The 27823-nt window shown below is 46.6% G+C and overlaps 1 protein-coding gene across 1 annotated transcript in view; it reads right to left on the reverse strand.

Annotated features, from left to right (window-relative positions):
* The window catches only part of ARID5A (AT-rich interaction domain 5A), a 256119-nt gene that overhangs the window by 211547 nt on the left and 16749 nt on the right, over positions 1–27823 (reverse strand). The window contains exon 2 of the mRNA XM_078666996.1: positions 6149–6308. The gene's annotated coding sequence lies outside the window, so the exon portion shown is untranslated. The remainder of the gene's footprint in view (positions 1–6148; positions 6309–27823) is intronic.

The raw sequence follows: 27823 nt of genomic DNA on the forward strand, positions 1-27823 counted from the left end.
ATTTACTTGTTGATTATTGTATGTTTAATTATATAAAAATTTAATAAAGAAGTGCAGCACAAAAAAAACGCATCACCATGGGCTAAACAGGGAGGGAGACAAAGCCAGTCACCTGCTTTGTGAATACCACGGAGATAGGTGGAGGCACCTGGAACTACCATTCGGTAAGGCTGCAAGCACGTAGAAGGTCATAAAATACGCCTTTGTTGAACCCCTGTGAGGGGAGTGTACAGGGGGGTGTCAATTGGCGAGCTGGACAGTATCTGGAGCTATGTGGTGAACGCGAAAGTAACTAGGGTCCCGGATGCCTTCATGGAGGCCCTTGAGGCCGCTTTTACTCTGGAGGAGTATAGGGATTCCCTGTGTTCGATGCCCAAGAGCAAAACACCACCGGGATAGCTTTCCAATGGAATTTTATCAAGCCTTTCTGCATCAGCTTACATAAAAGTTCTTGGAGATGCATATTGAGATGCAACTGGTGGGATCCCCTCATGCCCCCGCTGACTATGCAAGTGGGCATAATTTGTATGGTCCCCAAGCTGGGCAGAGAGGCAGTAAACCCGGCCGCCTATAGACCTTTAACTATGATCAATAGGGACACCAAATTCCTCTGTAAAGTGTTGTTTAATAGTCTGCAATTGGTGATAGAATAACTGATGCATGAAGATTAGTGTGGGTTCATTCCAGGCAGTAGTAATGCCATGAACCTGCGGAGGCTCTCTCATACACTGCACTCAGTGCTGGACTGGGATGATGATTTTATGCTGGGCACGAAGGACCAAGTAAAGACATTTGACAGCTTGGGCTGGGCATATTTGATGAAAGTACTCTGACAGATCAGATTTGGTCCAAACTTTTGCGGCTGGGTGCAGGTGCGGACAGGGGTTGTGGTGTCAAGAGCCTTGTCTGTGGGACAGGGGTGTCCGTTGTCTCATCTCCAGAATTAAGAGAGATTGGCATGATTCAGGGATGAGAGTTGGGGAGTCGACACATTTGGTGTCCCTGTACGCCGATGATGCCCTTTTCTATCTGAGGGACCCTCAAACTTTGATGCCTTGCCTAATGTGCCTACTGGAGGAGTTTGGAGGGATATCTAGACTTCGGTTCAATTGCTGCAAGAGTCTTTATTCGCCCTGGGTGTTTGACTGGGCTGGAGCGGGAGAGACTCATCGATTTGGGTATACGATGGGAAATTGATGCGTTCTAATTTCTGGGAGATAAGGTTGCACCAACAGCCAACCATCAATATGCTTATAATCTGGGGGTAACAGAGGGGCTGCATGTCGCAGTGTGCTTCTGGTGCATGCTTCCACTATCAATTATGGGATGGGTGGGGGTAGCCAAGATGGTGCTGCTGCCGTATTGCTTATACCATGTCCAAAACCCTCTTTGTCCATTAAAACACAACATATTTAAACAGATAAACAGCATCTTGATATCACTAGTGTGGGCTGGTGGACGCACGAGGGTGGCACTGGAAACCCATAAAATGGACCAGCAGCGCGGAGGAGGGGGATGCCAATTTATTGGTGATTTTATTATACACAGGAGATACATTTGCCACCTTCCAGGAGACGCAGGACACTTTTGGAGTTAGACCTGGGAAGTTTCTCCAATATGCAAAACTCGTTGGAACAGTAAGGGAGGTATGGACGGATTTCCCTAATGCCCCTCACATTACACATGTAATGGAAAGCATTCTGCAGATTGGCGGGGGACACCACCTGATAACACTGATGTATATTGCTCTGAAATCAGATTACCCTACACCAAATAACGGTGCATGATGCGCTTGGGATGCGGACCTGGAAGTTCAAATGACTGAAAGGGAGTAGGCAAGGGCATGTGAGTCTGTGCAGAAACTATCAGGGAATGCACAGTTTAAGCTGATACAATTCAATTCAATAGAGACTTTATTCGGTTATATTTCACACCATAAAAGTACACATATATGCAATATCATTAAAAACATTATTCATACTATTACAATAATTCATAGCCACACACAAAAAAATCATATTACACGTAGCCCATTGCCAATTAATTGATCCAGATACATGGTAAAGTGCAGAAGGTAAGTACAGCATCATTGATCTAAGCAATTCCTTAATTTGACGGTTAATTTTAAAAATTCTTTAACCTGTAAAACACTATCGCTGTGCAAAAGCTGCAGGTAAAAAAAGGCAGGTTTGATTTGGTTAAAATTAAGTTTCCTTAAAAGTACAACAAGATAACGTTTGCGGGGGTATTCATAAAACCTACATAAAAACATAAAATGCAGCATATCCTGAGGAGACTTCTCGTCGCAGCCACAGGGTGCTGTAACCTTATTAAAAATGTCTGACTTTGGTCGAATTAAAAGATGATGGAAGACGTCAAATCTAAACCTAGTCAACAGGAATTTCTCGTGAGAGGTAAAATTACTCATTAAATAAGGCTCCATGCCTTCACATGTTTTTAACATCACATATTTCCTGATTCTTGGTTTCATAAGCTCCTCACTTTCCCTTTGAGCCAGCTTATCCTTATAGAAGGCTTGTTTGATTGCTGTTATATCCCCCTTTACAATTCCGCTAGGATTTTCAAACAAATTCAGACAACCTAGCCTTGAAAAACAGTTTTTCAGATATTTTAACCAGGGGACACACATATATTTGTCCTGAGATACAAGATCTCTTACAATCAGATGGGTAAGAGGTATGTCCTGATTTATCCAAGTTTCACCCAACAAGTCAGAGGCCTTATGGAAAAAATATCACTTAGATACTGGATTCCCAGTTCTTCATGTACTGCCAGGTTGGGTGTACTGGTGGGGACACAAAGTAGTCGTTTTAGGAAATTGTTTTCAGCAACCTGTAACTGTTCTCCAGCCAGATATCCCCAAAGTTCGCTACCATATGCAGCTGTAGCAACAGATTTGGCATTTTAAAGCTTAATCATTGCATTAGTTGACTTTTTACCCAGTTTTGACGCAAAATTAAAAACAGAAGCATTGGCCCTTGTCAGTTCACCTTTCTTTTTGGCCAGGTGTGTTTCTGTGACTGGTATTGGGACATCGTCCAATTTAAAAATAAAATTCTTTTTAGGTTTATGGCCAACATGCATTATGTATGATTTGGAGTTGTTGACCATAAGATTTCGGTCAGACATAAAAGTGTTAAAAGCATTTAAAAGCGCCTGGAGTCCCTTCTCCGTTCTTGAGATTAAAACCGCATCATCTGCGTATAAAAGAACTGGAATACCCCGCCTGCCAACTCTAGGGCAGTCTGCCTGTACATTCTGTAAATGATCATCTAAATCATTAATGTACAAATTAAAAAGGAAGGGGGCAAGAATGCAACCATGACGCACTCCCTTCTTTATGTCAAAATTACCTGTGGTATCCCCATTTACAGAATATCTGACATTAGCACTGGTGTTACTGTGCATATCCACCAGAAAGTCAACTATCCCTGAGTCCACACCTTTCTCCCTCATGGACCTCCACAGCCCCCCCCTGTTAACACAGTCAAAGGCTGAGGAAAGGTCCATGAAGGCAAGATGGACAGTTCCCCTCTGCACAATGGTATATTTGCTCAATACAAGGAAGAGGTTAAGGCACTGGGTTATGGTGGAGCGCCCCCCACAGAAACCATACTGGGAGATCGACATGATGTTATTTTCAGTCGCCCAGCATGTTATTCTCTGTAGTAGAATTCTCCCCATAATTTTGACCATGGAGTCAATTAATGAGATTGGCCGGTAGCAGTGAGGACTGCCCTTATCTCCTTTTTTTAAAACGGGAACAATCGTTGATATTCCCCAGGAGATGGGACAGCCCACTTTGGCAGCTGCATTAAATACTGCAGCCAGGATGAGCGCCCAAAAGTGTGGATCAGACTTATACAAGTCTGGGGGGATCCCATCAGGCCCTGGGGCTTTTCTAGCAGTAAGTCCTTCAATGGCCACCATGACTTCACCATTAGTAAACCTAATAGTACCTTCCCTAGCATCAAGCAGTTTCTCAGTTGTAACAGGTAACCCAGAGGAGTATAATTGTTTGAAGTGCAGTTCCCACTCTTCCTTAGTAATACAGCAATCCAGACCATTACCTGGGTTTTCTGCCAGGAATGTTTTTTTAATTATTGTCCAAAATCTGGTGCTGGATTTTAAGGTAGAGGGATCAAGTAACTCATTCCATGCTTCCATTCTTAGCGTCTCCTTATGGGATTTAAGAATGGACTTATATTCTCTGCGGCACAGTTTGACATTTTCCTGCACTCTCGGAATAGCTGCCAGTGCTAGCCTGAGGTTACGAGCAGCTTTGGAGCAATCATGATTGAACCATCTTGGCCCGCATTTTTCCACACTCGTCTTTACTGGGACCAACATCAGTTCTGACACCTTCTCCGACAAATTTTGATAAGCAGTGAGAACCCGTCGTGGGTCTGCCCCCACCTGAGTGCAGTTCACGATGTCCTCAGTACATGTATCTACAATGTTTTTGTACAATAAATCTGGAGTCACCATTGACCATTTAAGTCGCCGCCTCCCATCTGTGGTGTCCAGCCTCCCGGAATTACATATCTGTTTTTCCTTAGTAAACCACGGTCCCTTCAGAAGGATTGTTAAGGGATTATGGTCACTGAATTCGCTTGGAACAATATCAAACGAATCCAGAAAAGGCAGCAGTGTCACTGACAACAGCATATGATCAATAAAGGTGCCCCTCCCATGCCCCTTGAAGGTAGGGGTATCAAAACATTTAAATGGGTCCCTGAGAGTCATGGCCAGGGAGAGATCCAGGTTATCAAGAAGAGCATTGCATAATTCCCCAGCCACTGTATGATCCAGGTGGAGTCCCTCCATACGGTCACATCTTAAGTCATTTATGCATTTGTGCAGGGGGTCTCCACACAAATGGACATTGAGATCCCCCACAATCATAAGATTATGATTAAAATCTTTTAGAGAGGAGGTGAGAAATGCATGCAGGACAGATATGGGGTTAGATACTGAAGTGGCATTTGCAGCATTATAAAAATTCACTAAACATACTTGACAGTGTTCCCCATATCAATACCATGTATCTGGATCAATTAATTGGCAATGGGCTACGTGTAATATGATTTTTTTGTGTGTGGCTATGAATTATTGTAATAGTATGAATAATGTTTTTAATGATATTGCATATATGTGTACTTTTATGGTGTGAAATATAACCGAATAAAGTCTCTATTGAATACATACAGAAAAAAAAAAACGTATGTTATTCCTTGCACTTACCTCACCCCAAGTGTATTATTAGCCAAAATGTATCCAACTAGATCTTGGGACTGTCCTCGATGTGGGGTGGAAGGTGCAACGTTCCTACATAAGGCCTGGTCCTGGTCCTGTCCGAATGTCTTGGAATATTGGCACAAGGTGGGGACGGTAGTGCAGGGGGTGGCGGGGATTCAGTTGCCATAGCAACCTCGCCTACTGTGATTGAGTCTTGTAGAACGACTGAAGGGGGTGAAAATGTAATACAAATTTCTGCAGTTGGCCCTGCTCCTGGCAAAACGGCGAACTGCCAGTGGATGATTGGGTATGTGACGTCTTAGTATTGAGTTGTGGGTGGGGGACATATTAGAGTGGTCCCTGGTAGACGAAACACATGTAAAATGACCAGGAGAGATGGAAAAGTACAGGATGACTTAATAGTTTGGGGAGCCATCATGGAAGATTTTGCTGAGAGGGAGGGAATTTAGGGGCATGGGGACACTCAAAACACTAATTGAATATGCAACATGGGTATAGAACCTGGGATGTGTGCATATAAAACTTGTATTTAGCACTGGATAATTTGGTTGCAATACGTGCACCACTTATGGCTGATGAATGCTAATAATTGCGACTATATGTTGTAGATAAAGAATGACGGTAAGTTGGGAGGTGGGGGCGGAGGCGAAAAGTGAAATGACATGCTACCTTGTAGCTGTTTGCATGTAAACTGAGAGAGAAATACAGGAAAATGAAAAATGTGTGCAACAGACTATCTATTGGTTGGACTTTAAATAAATAAATATATATTTTTTTAAAACACATGAACTTCAACAAATCAGCCAGACTCCTATTTGCACACAAGCCCTATACACAGAACCAAAACGGCTATATTGCTTTCTCCTACCTCACTTTCGAAGTCTGGAACGACCTGCCCTTGCACGCCAGAGCCGCCTTCTCTGCTCTTGAATCCCGAAAGAAACAATTGTCACCTAGGCCAGGCCCTGGCTAGGCCAAGGCTGCTCTGCTTTCAGCGCCAGGTTACATTACTGGATGAACCGGGTGACCTACAAATACATATAACACAACATAACATATAACATAACATAACATATAACATAACATAACATAACATAACATTGCATAGCACAACATTACATAGCATATTTCACATCTTTGACACTTGTTCAATTTTATAGTGTAGATTGCAGCAAAACTTCACACAGAAATAGAATTAGACAGATTCAGGATAACAACAGGAGTAGGTGGCAAACATTCGAGACTTTAAAAAAAACATGTATACTGTCGTTATGGGAGCTAATTAAAGAAGTAAAAGTTATGAAAGTTTGAACATCTTGAATTGTCATTCAGAAATGTATAAATGTTATTCGGGCTTAAAATACACTGGTATTATTAATTACAGTTTTAAAATCATTGCGGTCTCTGTGACTACCCTCACCTTTCACCCGGTAGTACCTTTGGCGGAAAACGTGCCCCTTTGACGTGCCTGGCCGTTTCACGCTGCCCCATTGCTCGCTATTACAGTTACGAGTGTTACGTGTGCTGCCGCCCTTCACCGTTCACGTTCAGCGTTGCCTCCAGGCTATTTAGCAGCAATATCAGCACCGGCCCGCCTCCCGCCAGTAATATTTCGGATGTGAAACCTGTCTGGGTTTTTGCTGATGCATTTCTGAACAGCACCTCAAACCACTAGTTTTGTTTTCAACTTTGGTTTTGGCTAGTGACGGTTTGTTGTAAATGCTAATATTAACGGCACCGTCTCTAAATGCGTGCGGGTTATTCTTTAAGTGAACGGAGGCCCGGCCTGCGGAGTGCAATGACCCATTGTATGTTTAATTCTTACCAGTTTCTCAGAATACACGAGCTGCGGCGACAGTTTCAGTACTGGAACAACAGGGGAGGTTGCAGGTAGTAATTGAGGTGCCGTGCAGAGCGTGTAAGGCACTGATATGCAATTGATTCACCATAGTGCCTTGTGGTCTGAAAAGTGATTACTTGGCGCACCTTTTGACCCCAATGGCGTGCATAGAGAGCCAGCCTGAGCTATCACAAAGGCCACCTCATCCGACCAGCACGTGCAGGTGATGCTATGACCGGTGGGTGTTCCCCTCCAACCATCCTCTGCTTTCTCCTTCTGTTCCTTTTTCCTATCTTCCTCTTCTGCCTAAATCCCCTTTTCGTGTCTTCTCAGTCCTGCTCTGGCCCTAAGTTTGATGATGAGAACTTTCATTGTTCTAAAAAATGAGTGCAGGTGCTTAGTTCCTGCAACAACCTTCACAAATGAATCTCTAGTTGGGAGCCTGTGATCGCGGGTGTCTTGGGAGTGTGGTGCGAAGAACGTTTGACTCTCTTCACAACCGTGCCAAGACCCTCTGTAGAGTCCAGCTCATTTGGCTTCATTGAGCCCATGCATGTACTTCTTGTCGGGCCAAGAATAGTTCTAGGTGCCCCGCACTACTGCCCTGATGTGCCATCGGATGTGTAGTCCTACGCGAACTCATTCCAGAACCTGTGGAGCAATCCTTTCCTTAGCTGCTACCAGAGGCAGAGGGCCCACCTGGACATGGCTGCCGGAGACCAGAACCCTAAGGAAAGGCGGCAACACAGAACCCATTCTTAGAAGGAGGGGTCACCTTGGGTGGTATGGAGACCCAGAAGGAGGGTCTCCTTGAGTGGCATGTAGACCCAGAAGGAGAATTTCCTTGACTGGCATGTAGACCCAGAAGGAGGGTCTCTTTGAGTGGAATGGAGACCAAGAAGGAGGGTCTCCTTGAGTGGCACATAGACTAAGCAAGAGTAAAAGAAGGGACGACGACCTCGCTCTGCAGGGGTGGACTGGGAAACCTTGAACATCCAGGGCTGGATGTCTGTCAAGCGGCCATTAGCACTGTGAGCATGAGGTGCCTGTGAGGGGTCAGACTTTCTTTCCAAGGTATATGGGTGGGAGAGCAGATGTTCTGCTAAACCTACCTTTGATATCATGTTTAGTTTTCCTCTTTACAGATGCCAGTAAGGAATGTGAGCAACTACAGTGAAGCAGCCCAGAACCACTTGGGGAGTGGCCCTAAGACAGCAGAGGAGGAGCACCAACGAGTAACTAGACCTCTCTGGCATTGCCTGTTGTAGAAAAGTGCCCTTTTTGCATGATTACTCCCCACGTTTTGCCTGACATCTGCCATTATGCAACCTGACTTGATGTGCCCTGGGTCCCTGCCAACCAGGTTCCCAAGGATGTGTTATTTTCCAAAACTGTAGCTTTGTACCCGCAATTGGCCCATCCCTGGACACAGGTAAGCCCCTTGTAAAAGGTACCATGGGTATCAAAGGCACTGTGACCAGGGGAGGCCTCTAAGGGCTGCAGCACCTATTGTGCCACTCTTAGGAGCCCTGTACCTTAACACCCACACCCAGCCATTGTAGGCTGCGTGTTTTGGTGCAGAAAAAAGTCATGGTACACAGCTCTGTGTGCCATGCCTGCAACCCACTGCCTGAGGCCTAGGTAAGTCACCCCTCTAGTAGGGTGCACTAGCCCTCAGGTGAGGGCACAGTGGCATGAGCCCTGTGCCCCTACAGTGTCTAAGACCATTCTTAGGCACTGTAAGTGTAGTAAAGCCATAAAGAGTATATGGTCTGGGAGTTGGTCATTACAAACTCCATAATGGCTTTACTAAAAACTGGGAAGTTTTGTTGCAATCCTCTCAGCACAGTAAACCCACAATCAATCAATTAATCATTTGTAGAGCGCATTAATCACCCATGAGGGTCTCAAGGCGGTGGCGGGGGAGGGCGGGGGGGTGGCGGGGTGCAGCTACTGGTCGAACAGCCAGGTTTTGAGAAGTCTCCTGAAGGTCAACAGGTCCTGGGTATGTCGCAGCTGAGTGGGTAGGGTGTTCCATGTCTTGATGTCTTGGCGGCGAGGTAGGAGAGGGATCTGCTGCCGGTGGAGGTCCTGTGGTTGCATGGGATGGTGGCGAGAGCGAGGTCGGCGGTTTGGGGTGTAGAAGGTGAGACATTTGTTGAGGTATGCTGGTCTGGCGTTGTGGAGTGCTTTGTGAGCGTGGGTGAGGAGCTTGAAGGTGATCCTCTTGTTGACTGGAAGCCAGTGCAGATCTTTCAGGTGGGTGGTGATGTGAGTGTGGCGGGGTATGTCGAGGATGAGGCGTGTGGAGGCGTTCTGTATTCATTGGAGTCTTTTCTGGGGTATGGCCGTGGTTCCTGCGTAGAGGGCGTTGCTGTAGTTTAGTCTGCTGCTGACGAGGGTCTGTGTGACCGTCCTTCTGGTTCCGGTGGGGATCCATCTGTAGATCTTGCGGAGCATGCGGAGGGTGTTGAAGCAGGAGGAGGAGACGGCGTTGACTTGCTGGGTCATTGAGAGCGAGTGTGGGATTTAATTTAAAATGCACTCAAAGGGCATCTTGGAAATGCTCCCTGAAAATTAACAAGCCCTGGTGTGGTTTCTGAATGGCAGCACGCTATTTGATACCACCAGACAGGTTTCTGGACCCCTGTGTAGAGCGCTTCAGCTCTCTGGGTCTAGAAACAAAGCCCATCCTGGGCAGAGGTGTCATGCCTCCCCCAGGATGGGCTGGGTCCACGAAGGGAAAGCTTCAAAGGCCTGGCACATTTGGAAGCTGTCCCTGCCTTTTGCTGCCCCCAACAACTGGCTCCCATCGGGTTCTGGCCCCTACTTTGGGGCGGGAGAATCGGCTGTAAATCTGTTTAGGAAGAGATGTGTGCCCACCTTTGCCAACCCCACCCCTCAGGTGGGGGAGACGAGTTGACTCATATCTCAGTACCCTCCCTCTTGAAGATGAGGGGACTCAGCCAATTAGGGACAGGTTCACGCCCCCTCCCACTGGAGGGTGGCATATTAGGGGGTGTACCCACCCCAAGGAAGGGACCCATTGGTCCAGATGTGCACACCCCTTTAAACACCCCTAAATCTAGTATTTAGGGGCAACCCTATACCTTGCCTCCTCAGATTCGAGGAACAAAGAAGGACCGAAGAGCCGTGCTGACCCAGGAAGAATGGGACACGTATGAATGAATGAACTGAGTTTTATCATGCGCAAACTTTGCCCAATGGGCGTCAAGGCGCCTAATTCAAATAATACAGCTTCGCAAATCAAACCAGCAATCTCTCATTGGTAGGCTTTGATAAAGTACCACGTCTTAAGGGCCTTTTTAAACAGATCAATTGAGGGTAGAGATTTAACCTCAATTGGAAGAGAATTCCAAAGCTTAGGAGCGGCAGCAGAAAAGGCTCTCGCTCCCCATCTGGCTAGCCTTGTACGGGGCACTACCAGTTGAAGTAACCCAGCAGATCGAAGAGATCTGGTTGGGATATAGCGGGTAAGCAGAGACCCAAGTGCGTCGTCCGTGCCAGCCGCAAGAGCTCTGTATGTGAGACATAGAATCTTAAAGAAGACTCTATGCTGAACAGGGAGCCAATGAAGATCTCTCCTAGCAGTCGTGGCTGAAGATGCCAAGGGAAGGGCCAGAACAAAGCACGCTGCAGCATTCTGCACGATTTGCAGTCGGTGGATAAGGCCCTTGTTGGCCTCCACATACAGGGAGTTGCAATAATCGAGCCTGGATCCAACAAGAGCGACTGCAATCTGCTTACGAGCCTGGATAGAAAGATAGTTACGGATCCTATTTAGGATCCTAATAACACCCCAACAAGTGGCCACGGTCCTATTTACTTGGAGCGTCATAGAGAGTGAGGTGTCAAAAACCACGCCGAGATTTCTGGCTGATTGGGAGGGAGTGGGGCAGATGCCAAGAGATGAAGGCCACCAATCGCTCGACCAAACATCTTGGTCTTTCCCAAAGACCAAGACCTCTGTCTTGTCGCCATTTAGCTTTAGGGAATTGATGATCATCTAATCTGCCACATGCTGCATGCATGACCTAAAGCTAATGGCAGATGTATGGACAGAGGAATGAGCCAGTGACACCATGAGCTGGGTGTCATCGGCGTAGGACACCACCTCCATCCCGTGCGATCTTACTAGTCTAGCAAGGGGGGCCACATAGATGTTAAACAGGGTCGGACTAAGGGCCGACCCCTGTGGCACCCCACATTGCAATGACTTGGCAGGGGAGAGGAAATTTCCAAGCTTTACTCTCTGTTCTCTACAAAGGAGAAAGGAGTTCAGAAGATTCAAGGCCGGCCCAGTAACCCCTGCCTCCCTAAGCCGAGATGTTAAAATGGCGGGAGATAGGGTATCGAACGCGGCTGTGAGATCTAATAGGACGAGTACTGTAGTTTGGCCACTATCCACTTTGCGTCGTATGTTATCAACTACAACAGTGAGTGCGGATTCGGTACTGTGATGTTTTCTGAATCCGTGCTGTGTGTTATCAAGATACTCACTGGTCTCAAGAAAAGTGGAGAGGTGAGAGTTGAGGTGTGCCTCCAATATTTTTGCAGGGGCCGGGAGCAGAGAGATTGGCCTGAAGTTTTTAAGAAGGCCAGGATCCAAAGATGGTTTCTTGAGGAGAGGCTTCACAATAGCCTTCTTCCACACTGGTGGAAAGGAACCCTGGACGATAGCCCTATTCATAACTTCCAACATGGGCGGAAGAATGCTGTTTCTGCACTCCTTCAGTATTTTTAGCGGTAAAGGATCCATTGGGGAGGAAGATTTAGTCCTATCAAGTAGGAGATTCAGTCCTTCCAAAGACAATAAAGGAAATTGCGTAAATAATTTGGAAGGGCCTTCACCCAAAGTGTCCAAACTAGCTATGGCAGAAGGAATATCCTTGTCCAAGGAGTGGCATTGGGCTTCTAAAGCGATGTGAATGTCCGAGATTTTACTGTGAAAGAAGTCGGAAATGTTATTACAAAGATCCTGAGAACTAACTACCGGATCGGGGAGTTGGAGAGAGCATAGTGAATCAGCAATTTTAAAAAGTTCCCTAGATGAAGTTAGGGAACCTGTAAGATTGGAAAAGTACTCCTGCTTCTCCACTACAACTCTCTGTTTATAGTCCCGTAAAGCGGACTTATGAACCTCTCGGTCTTTCGGATCCCAGGGTTTCCTCCAGCTTCTCTCGCTGCTCCTACACCCCTGCCTTAGGAGTCTCAGATGTTCAGAGAACCAGGGTGCAGTGGGTTTCTTCCGAGCTACATATTGAAGGGAGGCGGGGGCAAGCTTTTCCACAGCATTAGTAATAGAGTCAGTACTGCTTTGGCCCCAGCCCTACCAGCCTTTCTCGACTCCGACCTGCCTACAGTGATGAACCTGGCATGTCCAGCAACCCCCTAGGGCCCGGAGGACCTGGCTGCAATCACCTTACAGATTCTGTCTCCCGTGAGCACCGTATTTGCTCAATAAAGACTCCAAGACCAGAATCTGGATTCAGGCGACTCCGCGATTCTGCCCCTCTCTGCACCTGACGCCCATGGCCCGAGTTTGTGTGGCCCAACACCATGGGGAGGTCTCCCCAGCGATCTTGACCTGGGATCTGGTGATCCCCAACCTCCCTCAAGCTTCAAGATTACGCCTGCAGCTTCAACCTGAAGGATCACCCCGACCATGACCGGAGCTAGTTAGAAAACCTGACATCAGAAGACACCCCTTCACCCGCTGCCCCACGGCCTTTGGCGACCCAACCAACAGTGTGCAGGCATCTCTCAAGATCTAAACCTACCTCTCTAGTTGGTGGTTGCCTTCAGGAAGTCTCCCTGCCTGAACATGCTGTATCTTCACCGAACGAAAGGTCTCTATTGAAAAGCACAGGGTGCCCAACGTCTGTTTGGCACCCTGCACCCGGCTGCCATAGTGTCTCTGGTGGCGCAGCTCCAGTGCTGGTCGTTTGCAACTGCAGTGCTGACTTTAACCCCAGGAGCTTTGCACCCCCACCCGATTGCCCTGCTCATAAGCAGTCCCGAACTGAAGACCCCCTTAGCCCCATTGGCTAACATTGGTCCCTGCATTCTGCACCCAGCTGCCGCTGGGGTGTGGAAAATGACAATGTATATGTACATAAGCGGCGTTCATTTGTGTTCACCCTCGCCACTGTTGAAGGTAAAGCGAAAGTCACGAAACAGTGGCCCCGCCATCTTGCCCCCTTTTTTAGGCCCCATCACGAACATAGATAGTAGCCATTTTGTGTGTCATGACCTCTCTGCCCACTGCCAATAGCCTGCATCTCTCTCTCTCTCTCTCTCCCCCCAGCCTCGCAAGTATCACCCCCCGCGCCCCGACAGCCCCCGGTCTCTCCTGTTCGGGCCATAAACGCACCATTAAACACGACCCTGTCTCCGTGCTGAACCCCTGCCCCTCGCTCTTTTCATCCTACCCATAGAACAGGCCCTTTTGGTAACCTCTTCCTCCCTGCCCGATTGCCCGGCCTGATCCCAGGCCATCACCTAGTCCAACAGATGCAGTTTATTGCTCCCTACAGTAGGACCTCGCCTCACATCAGAGGAGCGGTGATTAATCAAGGCCTTCACACCCCTAGATCTGACCAACACCCCTGCATTCCTCCCAGGAACACCCTTCCTCTCTTCTGATGACCCCCCCCCCGGCTACACCTGGCCTCTCGACCCAGTCCCATATCATAAAACTAGGTCTCGTGGATGTACCCCCTCCGGCCCCGCATAGCGAAACGTGATCTTATCGCCTGCCCAACCTTAGATCTGACCACCCCCTCTTGCCCTCGTGTCCTGTCGGGACGTCCGGCTGCAGATTACAATCACATGTTACATTTGGGAGGGGAAAACAACATCAGAGCGACCGGTATGGGAATAGGCCTGAAGCTGGGATTCCAAACATGCCTTTTCGTACTTCAAAGTGTCTTTATTACAATAAGGAATGTTTGTACATCATAAACCTGTGTATAAAAGACGGATCCGTAGAGAAACTTGTTAGAGCACCTCGAGAAGATACCCTGTTGTCTGATATGACGTGTTCTGTTCCGTCGGAAATAAACTCCTGTTTCCTGCCTTCCAGTCTCTAGCGCCTGCCTCTTTATTTGGTAATCGTGAGTTGGGTGAGAAGCGGCTAACGCCGGGCAAACCTAAAAAAGGGGTAAAACGACCTGATCTGCCTGAACCCTTTTTCATCAATTGGCGTCCCAAACGTGGGGCCCATCAGCGACACGTGGATCCAGTGAGAGCGGTCCCAACGACAGAGTGAACGACTGCAACGATCGGGAAGAGCTCCTGCCCGATAGACCCTTGTCTGGCAGCCGATCATCCGAACTTCACTGGTTCCGAACAGACCTCTCTCGAGTGATCTACGGTCCTGACTGGGAACCATCAGGAGTGCCACAGCAATTACGGAGAATAGAGGACGATCGGGCGCTGGAAACGGAAGACGAGAAACTGTCCATACGGTCCGGGTAAGGTCGTGTAAACACGACAAATTGCGAATTGATTGTTTGATTGTCATTGGAAAATACTAGTATTACGCATTTGATTGTTTTGTCCTGAGAGATTCTCTGTCTACAAACGGGGAAGGATAGGAGTATTCTCCCTTTGCAGATAGTGAAGGGTGGGTAGCGCAGGCTTTTGCCCCCGTTGTAACCCGTCGCGCCTACTTCCCTCTCCATTTGATTGATTGTTATCCAAGCATTTATTGTTTTGGAATTGGTTCTCTTTGGATCATTCTCTATTTGCAAACAAGCACAGAGTCGCCATACTCTGTTTAGTCTTTGCAGATAGTGAAGATAGGTAACGCAGGCCTTTGCCCCCGTTGTAATCCGTCGTGCCTATTTTTATCCCCCACTGATTGATTGTTTGACCGAACATTGATCGTTCGGAATTGGTTCTCGGAAAGGATCTTCTCTGCCTACAAACAGAGAGGAACAGGAAGATCTCTCTCTTTGCAGATAGTGAAGGGTAGGTAGCGCAGGCTTTTGCCCCCGTTGTAACCCGTCGCGCCTATTTTATTCCTCATTTGATTGATTGATTGTTTGTCCGAACTTGACTGTTTGGAATTGGTTCTCTCTTTGGGTATTCCCTATTTGCGAATACTGTAGAATAGAAATATTCTACCTAGTCTCCGCAAAGTAGTGAAGGATAGCTAGTGCTGACTTTTGTCCCCGTTGTAACCCGTCATGCCTATCTCCCCCCCATTGCTCAGTAGTTGGTTCAGCCCGGACCATTTATTAGAGGTAGACCATCTGGCTCCACCGGAGGACACCCTTAATAAAAAGGACATATATAAAGAAAATGCGGATTAGCCGCTGTATCGTGCTAGCAAATAAAAGAACATAAAAATCGTTAGGAAAAACAAAAGGAATCGAGTAAAATCAGTAGGCCACTGATGAGATCTCTTTTCAACCTCACTGAAATGGAAGCATTAGGAACAACCCCTCAGGAAATATGAAACTAGTGAGGAAAACCGAACTCAACACCATGATGACTGCGAGACAGCTCGGCTCCACCGACCACCCCGCCCAATTAACGACAAACCCTAGGCAAATATTAGAAATATACAACACTATAGCAAAGTAACAGGTTAAAACGTTTTTATTTGAACAAAAATGTATTAAACAACTATTTACACGGCAAACGGCTGCAACAACAAACCCACAATGCATTTCGCCGTCTGCTTGACGCCGTTCCTGTCCCTCCTTCCCCAAAGTAGCAATGTCGGGCTACTTTGGGCTACTTTCTAGTAGGTTTTTGGGCGTCAGAAAGTCTACAAAAGCCGTCGGCGGCGGCCTGGGGTGGAGAACCATTACGCGAATAGTCCGGAGGCGACACCACGCGCCAAGGCCTGTCCCCAGGATGAACCAAGGGACCCGTTCCTGGGGCCGTGGCAAAGAGCGGCCAGCCGCCATCGGCCGGAGAAGGCATGGGCCCGACCCGAGATGTACTGGTCCTCCCATTCCCTTCTTCTCCCGGCGCCTTGCAGGCCACGGGGGGGGGGGATGTCTTGCATATGCCTCCGACCCCCCCCTCTTCTTCATCGCCTGGTCCGGCCATAACAAATGTCAGCGAGACGCCGTGGGGTGCACTGGGGGGGAGAGGCGGCGCGGACGAGCCTCTCCCGCCTCCCCAGGTGGAGGCCCTCATCTGCACCCCCAACGCTCCACGCACCCGGCAAAGGGTTCGTCCACTCTTGCGGTGCAGGGACGCTCCACGCACCCGGCAAAGGGTTCGTCCACTCTTGCGGTATAGCGACGCTCCACTCACCCAGCAGGGTCTCGTCCACTGTGGCGGTGCTACGACACCTCGCCCAGCAGGCTGGAGTCCGTCTGCTCATTTGACCCAGTGACTGCCGGTAGCTGCAGAACTCCTAAAAATGGCGGTCGACTCTGCAGGAATGAACCTGGCGTGCAAGGATGGCCTGGTCGCTGGCCAGCTAGAAAAGCGAGTCCTCCGTCCAGAAGCGTTCTCCTCAGCTTTGAAGATTCTACGAGAACTGCAGGGGCCCCAGGCCCCCGATGGGGAACGACTGCCATGATTGCCCACAGAACGACCAAGACGTAGCCACGAGACGTTGGCGCCCTCATGCTGGCGCCAGCCTCAGTTTTTGAATGACCAAAAATACTGCAGACTACCGATTTGATCAGTTCCGGTGGAACATCAGTACGACCCGGTAGGAAAGATTGTTGCCCCTCCCTTTTCTTTGATTGATGGTTCATGTCACCGGTCCCTCCTGTTGCCCCTTAACGAAACTTCTGGACTGCCGAAAGAGGTTCTGGTCCGACCACGAGTTGGTGGAGACATTTTGACTATACTTGGACCCGCCTGACCCCACCCAAAATGGCGCCGGTACAAACGAAACTCGCAATTCCCCGTTGTGTTCCGGATGCTCAGACTTGATATCATGACATATGTATGCAGTTTCTGAAGCACATGGCGGGAGGGGATGAGTATTGCCTGAACATTCGAACAATGAATTTGATATTAAGTTCTGGCGCATCATTGATTACAGTATTATTGAAAGTTCGAATCTTTTTGACACTGATGGTACTTGCCCACAATGAATTTTCAATATGATTTTATTGCACTTATCGTACCTTGATGAAATAAAACAACCACCGACTCAGTTATGTTTTCCGCAGATAAATATGCCCTCATGTACAGTTCCAGTCTGCTCCGTGGCTGGCCCACGTGGTTGTAGGCCTGCATTTGTACGTCAACATTTTTTAAATAAAGATTTTGTGACAAACAAATATAGTCGTAGCTCTTGGATTGGTAAGTTCGAATACATAGCCATTGTTTCCGATCTACGTAAAATACAGGCGAAATAAAGCAAGTCAATTACTAAAAGGTTAAAAAGCAAAGTGCCCAGGAATATTGAAAATGTGAATGGTCCAAGTTTGTTGCGTGTGTGTTTTTTTAACTTTTGTGCAACATAAGGCAATCGATAAAGGTCCCGGTGTTCTGTTTTACTTTGTATGCCACATATCTCAGGGAAATTGTTTCAGATGCCCCTAAACCAGACCCGGTACCACTGTAGACCACCCCACCTCCTCGAAGGAGAACACGAGTTCACCCCACTTTACACTGACTGCCCTTTTGTTTTGACCCCCCCCCACACAAGATCCGCAATACCACACGTGGGCGATCTATGCAATATGCAGTCCATCAATGATTATGCCTCCCGCACTACCAGTCCCTCGGGGCTTAAAACGCCGAGATGGAAGGGACTGCACCCCGCGGAGATAGGACGAATACGTGGTAAGTAAAAGCCTTTTGGGTTTATGCGCGCGGATGTGTCTTAAAACGCTGCCCCCACCCCTTCTTTTTCCCCTTCTTTCTGCAGGTCACATTGGAACGTCGACTAAAGTATGGAGAAGACCTAAGCAACGCGCCATGGTTCCGCGGGGACAAATGATACATTATCCATGGGGACTGCCCCTGAGGACATGACGATTTTGGGTGATATGAATGCACGCGCGTATGACCGGATGTGTAAAACTCGACTGGATATACGTTGCGCGCGTTGGCTTGATAAGAGAGATGTTTTTGTACGACTTGAGTGATGATCGAAAGACCGATGGAATGGGGAAAAAGGGGGGTCTGAACATGGTGCCTATACACGACGAGCAAACATAGATATAACACTCCCTTACTTAGAAACGACCATCTCTCTCTCTCTGAACCCAGCGACTGGGGGGGGGGGGGGGCCGAAACAGAAACTTGACGGGTTATTGCAGTATGACAAAAATATGACTCCAACCGGCCCCCGAATAATGCAACCAAGAATGACGTGCACCTACGAGTAGGTTCATGCGATAACTAAATAGGGGAAGATTCAGGGCTATTCCAGGGTGAGGTTTACCCAAGTACCCTCCTCCTGGAAGACTAAGAATATTGTCAATATTTAAGATTTACCACCTCCTTCTTGCACCCTCATGGACATGAAACTCGAAGCTGCCCATTGTTCCCCCGACTGACACCCTCTGTTGCCTCAGCCTGGATACCCATTCGCTAATAACGATTCAAAGATCCCACCGTAAGTACTAGCCCGACCAGGTTAGTTCCCGAACAATTGACGAAAGTGTAAGTATTTGCGACAGAGGCCAACGGCAAAAGACAACCAAGCGAATTAAATAGGATACTAAGGGTGCGCAGCATGCAGGAGGAAATATCTTTGGCCAAGTACTGTTCTATGTGTTGTCTTGAGTTCTGTATATAATACATGTACCCCCCCCGCCTGAATTCATGTGTACGTAGTATATGGATTTACGTTGTCCCTCAGTCTGTGTTTCTATATAACATGACCCCTACTGTTTTGTGTTGTGTGCGCATTAAATGGCCTATTACTGTACACGTTTCTCTCTCTCTCTTTTTCTCTCTCTTCATGTTGTACGTGTACCGAATAGTTCATTTAAAATGCGGACGACTCTCCCTCCGAGGGTCCCCCTCCCCCCTGTTCCCTCTTCCTTTGTGTGGTAACGTTGTGCCCCGCCGGCACGAGCCTAATTGGTTTTCGAACACAAAGGTGTTCGGCAAATTGACAGAAACTAAAACAATTGTAATTTGCCATATTACTACCTCTCCTTTCTGTAAAATGATGGAACTTGAATTGGCTATGAAGGAAAGGACATGTTAGACGACTGAAGTCCCCTAATCTGGCCTTCTAACAGGAGGACTATATGTCGGTGGTTTTCTGTTCTCAGCTTGTTAGAAACAATGCCCAGATTGCCCCATCCCTCTGCATCCAAGTACGGATGTCCAAACGTCCCCGTTTTCTCCCGATTGGCCCCAGCTCCATAACACGAAGTATAACTGATGACCCCGATTAACTGTTGCCCCCCCGAGAAAAGAATGTTTAGCCACTATCCCTCTCTCTCACGTTGATAGAAGACTGCCAGGGCTAGGGTCAGAAAGCCACATGCGACATGAATGAACGCCAAATAGACTTAGTACAAACTCAGTAGACATGCCTGTATACATGCTCCACAGTGATAACTCCTGACCGTGACCGATGAAACGTACCCCCAACTACCTAGATCTGGGACGGAATTGAAATGTATAAATGCCTTCTCTTGCCAGTTCGCTAAAACCTGTTTTGTACCCATTCAAGGATACACAGTCACCGGAGGAGAGGGGCTGGACGTGACGCACAGCCTGGCCACAGATCGTGAGGCGCGTGTGACCTCGACCTAAGATGGAGCCGCAGAGCAACGGGACGCGGGACGATGCACCACTCTCAAACGCAGAAAACGAAGGAATGGGGGGCTACCTTGAAGCCCTCTACTTGTTGACCCACGCGTGCCAGAAGTCCCCGCCCGATTGATGGACCTGCCTGCGCATCACCCTTTTGCTCCCCTGGTCCGTCTCAAAGATCCGGTCCCACTCCGCCCTCTCCTCCCTCGATTATCCGACAAAACCCCTTCTATCCTTTCCACGTGGATTTTGACTCCGAGAAAGAAATGCAGGTGCCCAGCATAAGGCACCCTTAAGAGAGATTAGCTAGGAAACAGGACTGTGGCCTAACGGCAAAGGACAGATCACACCCTGCGACGTGTAAAGAAGGACCCGAGCTGGACCTATAGCTCCACCGCCGGTGCTCAACAGCGCCAACGGAAGAAAACGAACTACCAGAGCCTACCAGTGATGACTCGCTACTAAAAAGACACTGTGGCGAAGACCCCCCCTTTTTTTTTCGGAACTTTCTACACCCCTTGACTAATTGCTTGTATTGGACTAACTGCCTCCCTCAACCACTTTTGCCTGTAAAATGTTTCATCGGTCACTTTTTAAATACGACAAATGTAAATTTATATGTATTCCACCTCGTATGTCGCATCAACTGCACACGGTTATATGCAAGTCTACCAGTATTGACAAACGCTATTTCATTGACTACACACGACTATATGTACACCCCGTCAGTTATGATAAACACGGAAATGACCTATCTTATGTAAAAAGCGGCGACTGTGGAAAATGACAATGTATATGTACATAAGCGGCGTTCATTTGTGTTCACCCTCGCCACTGTTGAAGGTAAAGCGAAAGTCACGAAACAGTGGCCCCGCCATCTTGCCCCCTTTTTTATGCCCCATCACGAACATAGATAGTAGCCATTTTGTGTGTCATGACCTCTCTGCCCACTGCCAATAGCCTGTATCTCTCTCTCTCTCTCTCTCTCTCTCTCTACCCCCAGCCTCGCAAGTATCCCCCCCCCCGCGCCCCGACAGCCCCCGGTCTCTCCTGTTCGGGCCATAAACGCACCACTAAACACGACCCTGTCTCCGTGCTGAACCCGTGCCCCTCGCTCTTTTCATCCTACCCATAGAACAGGCCCTTTTGGTAACCTCTTCCTCCCTGCCCGATTGCCCGGCCTGATCCCAGGCCATCACCTAGTCCAACAGATGCAGTTTATTGCTCCCTACAGTAGGACCTCGCCTCACATCAGAGGAGCGGTGATTAATCAAGGCCTACACACCCCTAGATCTGACCAACACCCCTGCATTCCTCCCAGGAACACCCTTCCTCTCTTCTGATGACCCCCCCCCCCGGCTACACCTGGCCTCTCGACCCAGTCCCATATCATAAAACTAGGTCTCGTGGATGTACCCCCTCCGGCCCCGCATAGCGAAACGTGATCTTATCGCCTGCCCAACCTTAGATCTGACCACCCCCTCTTGCCCTCGTGTCCTGTCGGACGTCCGGCTGCAGATTACAATCACATGTTACATTTGGGAGGGGAAAACAACATCAGAGCGACCGGTATGGGAATAGGCCTGAAGCTGGGATTCCAAACATGCCTTTTCGTACTTCAAAGTGTCTTTATTACAATAAGGAATGTTTGTACATCATAAACCTGTGTATAAAAGACGGAGCCGTAGAGAAACTTGTTAGAGCACCTCGAGAAGATACCCTGTTGTCTGATTTGACGTGTTCTGTTCCGTCGGAAATAAACTCCTGTTTCCTGCCTTCCAGTCTCCAGCGCCTGCCTCTTTATTTGGTAATCGTGAGTTGGGTGAGAAGCGGCTAACGCCGGGCAAACCTAAAAAAGGGGTAAAACGATCTGATCTGCCTGAACCCTTTTTCATCAGGGGGTGCAACTCAAGTGCCCATCCAGACCTTGGGGAACCTTGGACCTAACCCCAAAAATCCCACTTGTTAGACATTTACTTACCTGCAAAACCAATCAACATTTTGTCCCATAGGGAACCAAATTTTGAGATTTTGGGCCTAAAATGTTCTAAGTGTTGATTTGTATGTGAAAACAATAACTATAATTCCAACAAAGAAAAGTCTTACTTACCTTGTACTGTGAGATCCTTAGGTGTGATATCTAGGAATACAACCCCAACATTCAAAGTAATAAAAAGGTATTCTGTAATTACTGTGCATTTCAAACTGCTTTTTAAAGTGATACCAACCTGTAACATCTGCAAATCCATCCTCAATTGGATTTCTGTGTAAAGATTTACAATTTAAAGTATATTTTACCTACCTGTACCAAGTCCTTTGTGGTTCTAGAAATAAAATACAAGTATACCTTTTTTTTTTTTACTTACCCAAGTCTGAATTCAGCCTCTGAGTGTGTGCATCAGTCTTGATTGAGTGAATACAATAAATGCTTAACACATCCTTTGGATATGCCAAAATGCTTGCTCACACTACCACAAAGAGAGCTGTTAGTACTTACCTAATTTAGCCTCTGCTATACCTCTGGGGATCCCCTGGAATTTGCACATTATACATTACTTTGGTATAGTATATACAGAGCCAGCTTCCTACACCCGTCTTCACCTAACAGTCACTCGGCCCCAGTCAATATGGCCTCATGACTACTGACGGCGAGATGATTGGGTAAGAAGTATTTTAGGCATCCTGGTCATAGATGTGTATCTGGGCAGTGCCCATCATGTCTATTCACTTAAGTGTTTGTATGTGCTGTTTACACATGGGTGTTTAATAGACAACTAATGTTAGTGTTGTTCCTGCCACAGGCCACCTCTTTACAATGATCTGGTTGTATGTCAAAATATTGAATGACAAAATATCATCCTTGCAAGAGTATTGTGTCCAGAGTATCGACTACCATGATATCATAAAGAAATGTGACTATTGTAAGTATCAAGTTAATGTTCTTAACTAGTATATACATAGTCAAGATACATAGATATTCACTTCACTCTTTTTAACTCCAAATCTATTGACTATGACAATATTTATATTGTCAAGGCATATAGCTGTGATGCTAAGAATAGTAAATCTATACCTACATGCACTTACCTTCACAATATTGTGGTATTCGGTATTCAGGGCATGGTATTCTGCCAGGGTTGTAATAAAATCTCAATATTGTGGAGGAATCATCTAAGAATCAAGAACTGCCCGAAAGTTGTTGTTTGAGGTTTCAAACCACTCTGTCAATCTTCCCAAAACGAGATTAAAAGACCACAGAGTTTGCAAAACCACTTTGATCTTGAAAGGCAGATTAACATCGTTCTCTTTACAGATTCCTAGACTGAGCATTCCAGAGAGGCTGGGTATATACAAAACTCGGGGGTAATCACCTTCTGGCATATGAGAAATGTCAACTTGTCAAAAAATAACGTCCTACCTAAGAATTAAGATGCATGGGAGCATCCTGAGATAAGTGGGTAGACACATCAAATTTCCCATATTACCATATTGTCAAGTGCAGATGAGCACCACAAAAAAACATATTGTTAAACAATAGATCCCATGATATCTAACGCAAGCGCTCAACATGAGGAGGATCCTGAGATGCTGTTGTGGCCAGTCACGAATAGCAAGGAGGGAGAATGATTCACCTAGAACTTGGCTATAGAACGCCTTGTGGCAGCCTGCTCACCAACAGATCCACCACATAAAACCCCAACCCCCACCAATGTTGACTACCTTCTTGGATTGCTGTCCACTGCAGCCTGATGGCAGCGACTAGCAGCTCTTTCTAGAACCAATCAAGAACGAAGTCCAAGAATTTAAGGGATGACAGGCGAGATGGTGTAGATTGATGTTTTGCTGCTTCCTCTGAAATAAATGATCTTCTAAAACTTTAGACCAATGGTCTAAGAGAGAAGACAGATTCAAAACAACACTGACCCCAGCACCCACTATTTACCTACTGGCAAACACCTGACTGACCAATGAGCAGCCCCTAAAATTATCTCATCCCCCTTACTCCTGATTTTCACTGACTCCACTGTCATATTAGTAAAGTGTAGGGGCGCAGAGGGGGGGCCTGGGCTAGAGAACATATCCTTCACAGGACAAGATCCTGGAACCAAGAGCAAAATCGTGGAACCATCGTATACTCCCTAGTTTGAACAGGATCAATAACAGGGAACCCAACTTAGGGGCCTATCATGATTGCGGTTTTTCCGCATCCTCCGGGAAGCCACCGCCGGCCCAGAGGATGCGGAAAAACCGCAGCGGACCCACCAAAGACCCACCGCCACATTAGGATGGCTGGTGGGTCCTGGTTTCCGTCCGCAGCTTTTCCGCCGCGGTTGGCTTACAACCACGGCGGAAAAGCTCTAATATGGTGGCGGTGTCTCTCAGACACCGTCCGCCATATTAGGAAGGGCTTTACAAAATGCTTTTCCGCTGCGGGTTTTCCGCCGTGGAAAAGCATGTGTAACTTCACTGCGGGGGCCCGTTGCGGGCCCGCTAGGTGAAGGGGGGTGGGGGGTGCACATGGGGGTACCTATGGTACCCCCTGCATTTGTATGCAGAAATCGGCAGGCACCGCACAGTGCCTGCCGCTTTCTGCATACAAATGCAATGTATGCATTTTTACCATTGCGGCGGATGCAGCTTGAAGCCGCACCCGCCGCTATGGTAAAAATAGAGGATGTGACCGCCAGGGTGGCGGTCACATCCTAATTGCACAGGAGGGAACTCCGCAGGCAATGCGGAGGTTCCCTCCTGCTCTATGGTGGCGGACAGACTCAGGTCCGTCCGCCATCATAATCGGCCCCTTAATGTCATACTCCTTGAAAAACCACTCAAGTTAAAGAGTATTCCCGAGATACTGGGCAGGTACATCAACCCCCCCCATTGTTGCAAAGTAAGTACATAATGACTACTCCTAATTTGATTTAGATTTACCTCTCAAGGTAAGTAAAACTTTTAATTGTATTGATCATATTTTCTAGCAATCTGCAAGGCCTTACATGTACTAGCCATGTACTAGCCTGTCCCAGTCAGAATGCGTTCCTTCAAACTCTGAATCCATTTCACTCAGAAATTGGCTCAGTGTGTATGAAATACATAGAGACTGTACTGAAAAACATTGAATATTCAATACTTTCATATGCTGGAAGTTGTCTGACCAACTGTCACGTATATGTCTGTTATTACTGGGCTCGGAGTTGCAGGAATTTACCCCCCTCTGTAGCCTAGCATGTTTCAGGATTGACACCTGCCAATTGTCTGCAGCCTGACATCTGCAGGTTCGTGCCAACAAGGATAAAACGTGATGTTCTGTTTAAAGCCTGCAAGTAGCACAGTGACAATGCTGATTTTGAGAAGAAAAACTGGCATAATAATTAAGGCTCCCTGTTTTCCATTTTTACTGATTTTTACAGATAAATACAGACAGAAATCAATTTATTTTCTTGACTGTATTTATTATTTAAATATGGATAAAAACGGAAATTGGGTGCTTTTTGAGTGATTCTAAATACACTTTTCCATGAGTGCCAGACCACTAACTGTGTGGATTGATAGGTAAAGAGGTTAAAAAAAGGAAACAATGTTAGTAAAGAGGCTTAAACAGCAGTATATATGCACAAGGCTGATAATGAAATGTGCATATTTAATTATAAGCGCATTGATTTATCTTCTGCGGGTGTTCATTTTACTGAAACCTGGCAGGCATTCAAACATGACTGCATATTAATTAGTTACTTAAATGTGGAAATATACCAGTTTCAGCTTTATTTTCTTCACAAAATCCATGATAAATATGGATAAATACAGATTAAGATGAGAAAAAATAAATATGGGTAAATGCTGACGGAAATGTAAAAAAACAAAAACATAAACCCGGGAGCCCTTATGATAATGTTATGTAACCTGCATATCAGAAATGGACTTGGATCACATAAATTATTTTTTATTAGTGATCTTTGAACATTATATCACTACCTGAGTTTTATCAGTGAGCTAATTACATTTGCCTTTGAGCATAGACCTGCCTACAATATTAAAAGGAGTTTCTACACACCAGGATAAGATGACAGGGTGGGTGGATATTTCTGCTCTGTGGGCCTCTGATGGAAGTGGCCAGTGGAATTCCTTTTATTAGTCTTATGTCATAGATAGGAAAGGAGTTCCTGATTTTGTTACTCACTTAGAGGGCTGCAATGTAACTTCCAACATAAGTTGAGGGATATCCTTTCCACCCTATATTACACAACAATATTACGTTGTATGTATCATACTGCCATCATTTATTGTCTTAAATATTGATATAGACTCTCTCTCTATATATATATATATATTTATATATTGTGAACAAGGCAGGTGTGCCGAAACGCGTCAGAGAGAAAGTTAAAATAAACCAGAAAGCTGAATGGCAAAGCAACTCTTGTGTCGGTGTCCGATTTCGATGGTGAAGTCGGAAGTGGTTGGAATACACACACACACATATATACATACATATATAATAAATATATATTTTTTGCTACTATTATACACAGTTCACTTTTCATTAATTGTATGTATATATTGAATTATTAATTTCATTTTTTCCATTGTTCCTCCTTTTTACTTTTCTTTCTTTTCTTCTTTTTTCTTTTCTTTTCCCTTCTCTTCTTCTTCTTACTTCCTTTACTCCTTTTCTTTTTTCTTTTATCTTATTTCCTTTTCATGGGTGGGACGGTTGCGGGGATGCATTGATTAATCCTCTTGGAGGATATGACATGGCATAAAATGGTCATCTCTCGCTTGCTCCTAGGAGCACATGATGTATAGATACTACAGTTCTAGATGGCCACTTGTTTGTATATTTATGCATTAGCTTTTAATGAATGTATCGCTGACCCATATTTTGCTTCTGATGGGGCAGACTGTCTGTTAAAGGACTCATGCCGATCCACTGCTTGATGTTGTTACAATTTGTATTTTATCAATTTATGCCCAGACTTCTTGTATGTGTACCGATTTACGGTACTTTTTTCTTGCACGGTGTGCATTTACATATATTATGTATTGTACTCTATCAGTTACAAGATGGCGTCGATATTCGACCTCTGGGCTAGTCCTTTGCTGATGTCTACCACCACATTGGAGCTTTAAGTTGGGTCATGTGCTTAGTGTCATTGACACTGACTAAGGCTTGCGCCGAAACGCGCTTGTTCACTTTTCATTAAAGACTGCTGTGAATATCACCACCCCCAGAGTGCTGTTGTCCTTGGAAAATTAGGACTTTGAGCGTTTTATACATATATAAATACATATAGGCTGAGCAGGAGTACTGACATAATTAAACGACCAATACTAGATGTGGTGAGGGAGGAGGGGAACAAAAGAAGTAAAGCAGAGGACGGTTGAACCATTCTCTCCCTGCACGAATCAGCACATCTAGGAGTATAACAGGACCACAAGTACCGCCGCCCGACCTCCGGGTTGAGGGATAAATGGCTGTGTGCAATACTATGGTTGGGAACGAGATTGGAAATACTCTGGGAAAAATGATGCTATGTCATGTGAATAACTCTGCAATAAAAATTGTTTTACAAAAAAAAAAAAATATATATATATATACATATAGGCTGAACGGCAGGAAGCTGTGACCCCTGGTGACCCGGAGGTCATTTGTTGCTCCCGTTGGGGAAAGACTGTTCGAGCCCCTGGACCCTCGACAGAACGCTGTTATCTGAATTCGGGCTGGGAGCGGTGGGACGGTTGTCTCAGACCGAGTTCGATGTCCGTTGCAGTTCTGCATGCAAAGGAAAGTCCGGTGGAGGAGTATACTTCGTGTTTGGCGGTCCTTCCATTTGGCGCTGGAAACCGTCTAACAGTGAGTACTCGAATACGCGCTTGTATTTGACGAAGGCACGATGTCAGCTGGCGCAAGGAGAGGGAGGGAGGTGACTGCCCTCGATGTTTTTTGACGACTCCCCGCTGGGGGGTCGGTTGCAACAACTT

The sequence above is a fragment of the Lissotriton helveticus genome, chromosome 11 (genome assembly GCF_964261635.1).
Source record: "Lissotriton helveticus chromosome 11, aLisHel1.1, whole genome shotgun sequence".
In the NCBI taxonomy this organism is placed as follows: Eukaryota; Metazoa; Chordata; class Amphibia; order Caudata; family Salamandridae; genus Lissotriton; species Lissotriton helveticus.